Source organism: Pogoniulus pusillus, chromosome 26 (assembly GCF_015220805.1).
Source record: "Pogoniulus pusillus isolate bPogPus1 chromosome 26, bPogPus1.pri, whole genome shotgun sequence".
Lineage (NCBI taxonomy): Eukaryota > Metazoa > Chordata > Aves > Piciformes > Lybiidae > Pogoniulus > Pogoniulus pusillus.
In genome coordinates, this window is record NC_087289.1 from 16,718,201 (window position 1) to 16,725,029 (window position 6,829).

General features: G+C 59.1%; 4 non-coding genes across 4 annotated transcripts; all 4 read left to right on the forward strand.

Annotated features, from left to right (window-relative positions):
• The first annotated feature begins 132 nt into the window (after window positions 1–132).
• Window positions 133–251, forward strand: LOC135187225 (5S ribosomal RNA). Its single transcript, XR_010307243.1, has one exon. It is a non-coding gene; the product is annotated as a 5S ribosomal RNA (ribosomal RNA).
• A 536-nt stretch (window positions 252–787) lies between these two features.
• LOC135187222 (5S ribosomal RNA) lies at window positions 788–906 on the forward strand. Its single transcript, XR_010307240.1, has one exon. It is a non-coding gene; the product is annotated as a 5S ribosomal RNA (ribosomal RNA).
• Window positions 907–1,441: 535 nt separating this feature from the next.
• LOC135187223 (5S ribosomal RNA) lies at window positions 1,442–1,560 on the forward strand. The gene has a single exon (XR_010307241.1). It is a non-coding gene; the product is annotated as a 5S ribosomal RNA (ribosomal RNA).
• A 544-nt stretch (window positions 1,561–2,104) lies between these two features.
• On the forward strand, window positions 2,105–2,223 carry LOC135187224 (5S ribosomal RNA). Its single transcript, XR_010307242.1, has one exon. It is a non-coding gene; the product is annotated as a 5S ribosomal RNA (ribosomal RNA).
• Window positions 2,224–6,829: the final 4,606 nt, after the last annotated feature.

The following is a 6,829-nucleotide window of genomic DNA, read 5'->3' on the forward strand; positions in this document are numbered from 1 at the left end:
CCGTGGTGTGCGTGCGTCGTGAGGGGCGCGTGGTTGTGCGTGCGTGTCGGGGTGTGGGTGGCAGAGGGTGTTGTTGGGAGAGGTGGTGCGTGGCGCGGGTGGCTCGAGAGGGCTGCTGTCGGGTGCCGCAGTGCCTACGGCCATACCACCCTGAGAACGCCCGATCTCGTCTGATCTCGGAAGCTAAGCAGGGTCGGGCCCGGTTAGTACTTGGATGGGAGACCGCTTGGGAATACCGGGTGCTGTAGGCTTCCCTTTTTGGCCCTGGCCAGGGAGCCTAGGCGGGGCAGGCTCCCTCATTTTGCAGGCCTGGCGTGTGGAGGCTTGCGGAGGGGCAGCTGCCGAGTGTGGCAGAGAGCACTTGTGCCTGGGCGGGGGGAGTGGGCGAGGGGTGTTGCCCGTGAGGGTGTTGCTCAGGTGAGGGGTGTTGAGGGCACTGTCTTTTTGCCTTGTTGTTTTGTTGTGTGATGGGGCCAGGAAGGTGGTGAGGGGGGTGTTTGGGTGTGGGTTGTTGGTGTTAGTAGTTGTGGTGGTGGTTGCATATGTGGAGGTGTTGTGTGTTTGCACGTCGGGTGGTGCGTGAGTCGGTGCGTGTGGTGTGCGAGGGCGTTGAGGGTGTGAGTGTGGGCGGTTGTCGCGTGTGAGAGGCGTTTGTCCGTGGTGTGCGTGCGTCGTGAGGGGCGCGTGGTTGTGCGTGCGTGTCGGGGAGTGGGTGGCAGAGGGTGTTGTTGGGAGAGGTGGTGCGTGGTGCGGGTGGCTCGAGAGGGCTGCTGTCGGGTGCTGCAGTGCCTACGGCCATACCACCCTGAGAACGCCCGATCTCGTCTGATCTCGGAAGCTAAGCAGGGTCGGGCCCGGTTAGTACTTGGATGGGAGACCGCCTGGGAATACCGGGTGCTGTAGGCTTCCTTTTTGGCCCTGGCCAGGGAGCCTAGGCGGGGCAGGCTCCCTCATTTTGCAGGCCTGGCGTGTGGAGGCGTGCGGAGGGGCAGCTGCCGAGTGTGGCAGAGAGCACTTGTGCCTGGGCGGGGGGAGTGGGCGAGGGGTGTTGCCCGTGAGGGTGTTGCTCAGGTGAGGGGTGTTGAGGGCACTGTCTTTTTGCCTTGTTGTTTTGTTGTGTGATGGGGCCAGGAAGGTGGTGAGGGGGGTGTTTGGGTGTGGGTTGTTGGTGTTAGTAGTTGTGGTGGTGGTTGCATATGTGGAGGTGTTGTGTGTTTGCACGTCGGGTGGTGCGTGAGTCGGTGCGTGTGGTGTGCGAGGGCGTTGAGGGTGTGAGTGTGGGCGGTTGTCGCGTGTGAGAGGCGTTTGTCCGTGGTGTGCGTGCGTCGTGAGGGGCGCGTGGTTGTGCGTGCGTGTCAGGGTGTGGGTGGCAGAGGGTGTTGTTGGGAGAGGTGGTGCGTGGCGCGGGTGGCTCGAGAGGGCTGCTGTCGGGTGCTGCAGTGCCTACGGCCATACCACCCTGAGAACGCCCGATCTCGTCTGATCTCGGAAGCTAAGCAGGGTCGGGCCCGGTTAGTACTTGGATGGGAGACCGCCTGGGAATACCGGGTGCTGTAGGCTTCCTTTTTGGCCCTGGCCAGGGAGCCTAGGCGGGGCAGGCTCCCTCATTTTGCAGGCCTGGCGTCTGGAGGCTTGCGGAGGGGCAGCTGCCGAGTGTCGCAGAGAGCACTTGTGCCTGGGCGGGGGGAGTGGGCGAGGGGTGTTGCCCGTGAGGGTGTTGCTCAGGTGAGGGGTGTTGAGGGCACTGTCTTTTTGCCATGTTGTTTTGTTGTGTGGTGGGGGCAGGAGGGCGGTGAGGGGGATGTTTGGGTGTGGGTTGTTGGTGTTGGTGAGTATGGTTGTGGCCGAGGTGGCGTATGTGGAGGTGTGTGTTGGTGTGTGCGCGTCGGGTGGTGCGTGAGTCGGTGCGTGTGGTGTGCGAGGGCGTTGAGGGTGTGAGTGTGGGCGGTTGTCGCGTGTGAGAGGCGTTTGTCCGTGGTGTGCGTGCGTCGTGAGGGGCGCGTGGTTGTGCGTGCGTGTCGGGGTGTGGGTGGCAGAGGGTGTTGTTGGGAGAGGTGGTGCGTGGCGCGGGTGGCTCGAGAGGGCTGCTGTCGGGTGCCGCAGTGCCTACGGCCATACCACCCTGAGAACGCCCGATCTCGTCTGATCTCGGAAGCTAAGCAGGGTCGGGCCCGGTTAGTACTTGGATGGGAGACCGCCTGGGAATACCGGGTGCTGTAGGCTTCCTTTTTGGCCCTGGCCAGGGAGCCTAGGCGGGGCAGGCTCCCTCATTTTGCAGGCCTGGCGTCTGGAGGCTTGCGGAGGGGCAGCTGCCGAGTGTCGCAGAGAGCACTTGTGCCTGGGCGGGGGGAGTGGGCGAGGGGTGTTGCCCGTGAGGGTGTTGCTCAGGTGAGGGGTGTTGAGGGCACTGTCTTTTTGCCTTGTTGTTTTGTTGTGTGATGGGGCCAGGAAGGTGGTGAGGGGGGTGTTTGGGTGTGGGTTGTTGGTGTTAGTAGTTGTGGTGGTGGTTGCATATGTGGAGGTGTTGTGTGTTTGCACGTCGGGTGGTGCGTGAGTCGGTGCGTGTGGTGTGCGAGGGCGTTGAGGGTGTGAGTGTGGGCGGTTGTCGCGTGTGAGAGGCGTTTGTCCGTGGTGTGCGTGCGTCGTGAGGGGCGCGTGGTTGTGCGTGCGTGTCGGGGTGTGGGTGGCAGAGGGTGTTGTTGGGAGAGGTGGTGCGTGGCGCGGGTGGCTCGAGAGGGCTGCTGTCGGGTGCCGCAGTGCCTACGGCCATACCACCCTGAGAACGCCCGATCTCGTCTGATCTCGGAAGCTAAGCAGGTGTTTGTGTATGGTGGCTCTTATCTTCTGTTTTTGTTATTTGTTAGTTTGGTTTCCTAAGTACTCTTTTGATCGACCGTGTGATTTGTGTGGTGAGATCAATGTCTCTGTATGCTCAGTTTCCCTAGCCTGTCACTTTTGATTTCTTATTTATTTGAGTTTCCTTTTCTTTATTTATTATATTAGTATTATGTTGTTTGTTGTGTTTCTCTCTGCTCCTTCATTTCCTCGGATAGTTTTACTTAGCAGCCGAAGCTTTGTTTTTCTAATTCCTCTTCTGGTTGATACTTTCCAGGGAGCTTCTTGTTGTGCTGATGTTACATTTTTTCCCTTGTTCCTGGCTGCTTGTGTAGTTGTTGTTGACCTCACTTTCCCGAAGCCCATTTCGTTATGGCTAGTGATTTGGACCTTGTCCGCGATGGTTGCTCTATGTGAATAGTCCCTGGCTATCTGCCAGGGGCCGTGCCAAGCTCTGGAACGCCCACTGCAGGATTCCATCCCAGGCGCCCTGCAGGAAAGCTTTGCTTTGTTCGTCATTTTCCCTCCCACATCCTGCCCTGCTGGCCTTTCTCGGCTCAGCCTTTCCCATAGCCTGATGTCACCCTGTGGGTCACATCTGAGCCATGGTGCCTGTGGACAGACTCTGGCTGCTGGTTTTCCCCTCCCCCAGGTGCTGTACCTCACCCAGGAGCACGTCAAGCTCATCCCTGCTCATCATGGGATCCTTGCCGGGGCATACATCCTCTGCCTGTGAGAGGAGATATGTCCTGCTGTCCTTCCTGCCTGCTCTCTCTCTGCACCCCATTGGGTCAAGGCTGGTTAGCTGGGTTGGTTCTACCTCTCACCTGGTTCAGCTTTAGTTCATAGCCCTTGTTGCATTGCTTCACCACCTCATCTTCAGCTAGTCGACCTGTTTCTCACCCAGCCCAAGGCATTGCTTTTCAGTCTCATCATGGCTTTCACACCTACCATTGCCACCTCACCCACACCCCTTTCCCCTCCTGGAGCTAGGTGTCAGTCATACTGACCTTTGCTGCCTGTAGCAGAGGGTCGCTGGCTGTTGTCGTTTTCTCCAGGCTGCCTGTGTCTAGGGTGCATGTGGAGGCTGGGCAGAGCAGTAGGTCCCTAGAACCAACCAAGTGCTGCAGACTGTCAGGGCAGAGTCTTCCATGGGAGGATGGAAGGCCAGGATGGCAAGGCTGGTGTGAGGCTCACCTTGAATCTCCACTAGGTATAGGGTGTTGTTGGGGTGTGGGGATCTGGGTGAAGCAGCAGCCACAAACATTCCCATGACCTTCATCCCTCCCAGTGCTACATGCCATCTGCCCCAGAATCTCTGAGGGTCTCTCTTCAGCTGTGTCCACCTCCTGCCGACGTCCAGGCTCTGTCCCGCTCTCCACACAGTAGCCACACCACCATGTACCGCTGCACAGCCAGAGCAGGGTGGTGAGGGACAGTAGTGGGGCACAGAGGTCCCTGTGGCACCCCAGGTCTCACCTGGGAACACGGGGCAATGGGGGCACCAGGCAGGCAAGATGAAAGGCCCTGGGGCAGCCGTCACAGCAGATGAGCTCACCGCCGTCACTGCACACTGCACACTCATCCTCATTCTCCTGTCCCTGGGGAGCAAGCTTGGGGTGAGCACCACCCTGTCTTTGAGTAGCACCAACAAAGAGCCTGCACTTGTGGCATGCAAAGCTCATGCTGACAGGGCACTCCATTTCCTGACAGCCTCTTGCCTTCTACCCCCATATCATCCACACCAGCTCCCTTTAGGGTGAAGATTGCCTATTCCTGGGGTATTGTAGCGTAGTGATTCCTGTCAGCTGAGTGATGAGTTGCCTGTGTTCAATCTGGCCAAATGGATGTGGCAGAGACACTCTGGCAGCCCCCAGCTCACCAGGTGCCTCTTGGTATGCTAAGATGCTTGGGTTTACCTGGTGGGGTACAAGGTCCTGGCTGTGCGTGGTGGGCACCAGTAACTGTCTCTGGGTGTGCCCTCGGTGCTCTCCACTCTGTGGGCAAGACAGGAGAGGACTCTGGGGGAGCTGATGGAATGGCTGATGCTGGGGGACACCCCCAGGCCATGGCTGTGCTGCCAGGCAGTGACAACTCCCTGCCACAGCCTCCATGGGCTGCAGAAGATGGGGTGAAAGCAAGTGCTGGGGGGGGTGTCTGTACACTTTGGGATGCCTTAGGCTGGCTTGGGGGCTTCAGGCTGCGACTTCTGCTCCTAGCCTCTGGCTCCTCACAGGTGGTTGGGGCATGTGGTTCATCCTTGTCTTTGCTGTCTGTCTTCGAGCTGCCTGCAAGAGAGGCCATGACAGGTCTTAGTGAGGCCTTCTCTCTACCCACCCACCAGCCTAGGAAGCTTCCCTGAGGGGCAGCTTCTGAATTTGAGGACAAAACTGCATATGAGGCCACGTGGGCTGCGCTGCACCTACCTGGCTCCAGCACATGTTTGATGAGGATGCCCTCGATGGCCCCATGGGTGATAGGCCCCTCACTGCCTGCCACAGCCATTGCTTTCTGCACTGAGGTGGCCACTGCCTTCAGGGCTGCAGACAAGGAGGCAGCTCAGCTAGGTAGGCAAATCCTCCTGCCCTCGGCTAAAGGCAGACAAGGTCTCCCACAGGCAGATGCTGCCCCAGAGGTTTCAGGACTGACCACTGGTGCGAGGGGCATCTGTGGCCTCCGGCTTCTTCACAGTCTTTGCTTTTGCCAGGGGCCCTGTGGGGTGTAAGAGTGGACATCAGGGGACACAGCACCCTGCTGCACCTTGAGGAACCCTGCAGCACCTCACCCCATCTCCATACTGCTGCAGGTCTCTGTACGAGGGCTGATGGCATGCCATGGGGAAGGCTGCACGGCTCGGTCCCCATCCTGCTCCTCAGGAGCTTTCCTCTTGCCTTGTGGTCTGTGTGAGGCTGGTGCCATGGGGCTGGGGGAAAGGTGCCTGCTGCGGCGCTGCCGTCCCAGTTCCACCTCTGCAAAGGGGATAGGGAGAGGAATAGGCACAGCTGGCCCCAGGCAGCACCCCTGTCTGCCAGCAGCCCTGAAGGTGCTGCTCTCTCTCTCTGTCCCGTTCCTACCTCTAGGGAAGGCACCCCGGAGGGGCCGGAGACGCGTGTATCGCTCCAGGTTGTAGTCCTTGAAGAGGACAGCCCAGAAGTCACGAACAGCAGCAGCATCACGGCCCAGCAGCCAGGTGAGCAGTGCATGGAAAGCGCGGTGGGAGCCCTCCCGCTCTGCCCGGCTCAGTGTCTCCTGCTGGTGCCACCGTGGTCTTAAGTACATGACCTGGCCCTAGTCCCTGTGGTTTGGACATTGTCTCCTACCTCTTAGCCTCACCTTGAAGATGTGCTCTGGGACTACATCATGATCAACCAGGCCATGCAGCAGCGGGAAGACATCATCCACCGCCATGGCGATCTCGGTGCGGTGCAGCTTCAGCAGGTGACGCAGATCCCCCTCGCCCCTCAGCCCAGACATGCTGCAGGAACGCTGCTCAAGCAACACGACCTGCTGCTTTAATACGTTCCTGACAGTGGGAACCTGGTCAGGATTCGGCAGTCCCACTCATTTAGGTGTAACCTGAGAGCATCTCTCCCACCACAGACTGTCGTGGTGACGACTGGGCTTTTCCCCATGGCACCACTGCATCCCCAGCCCAAGGCAACATGACAATACCTCCTGCTGCTGCTAGTTAGCAACATTGAATCTCATGGTGACCACCCCAGCATGGATGGGAAAGGGTCAGTCAGGGTGTTGGCACAGTGGTGCCCACCTCTCATAGAATCATAGAACGGTCTGGGTTGGAAAGGACCTCCAAAGGTCATCTAGCCCAACCCCCTCTGCAGTAAGCAGGGGCATCCTCAACTAGATCAGGTCATCCTTGTGGTCAGCCAGGCCTCACCTCAAAATTTCCGGGCTTTCCGTAACACCTGCTGCTCTCATCTAGAAACTCAGCCACAGGAACATGTGGTGAGTAACTCCCTGATATTTGGGAAAA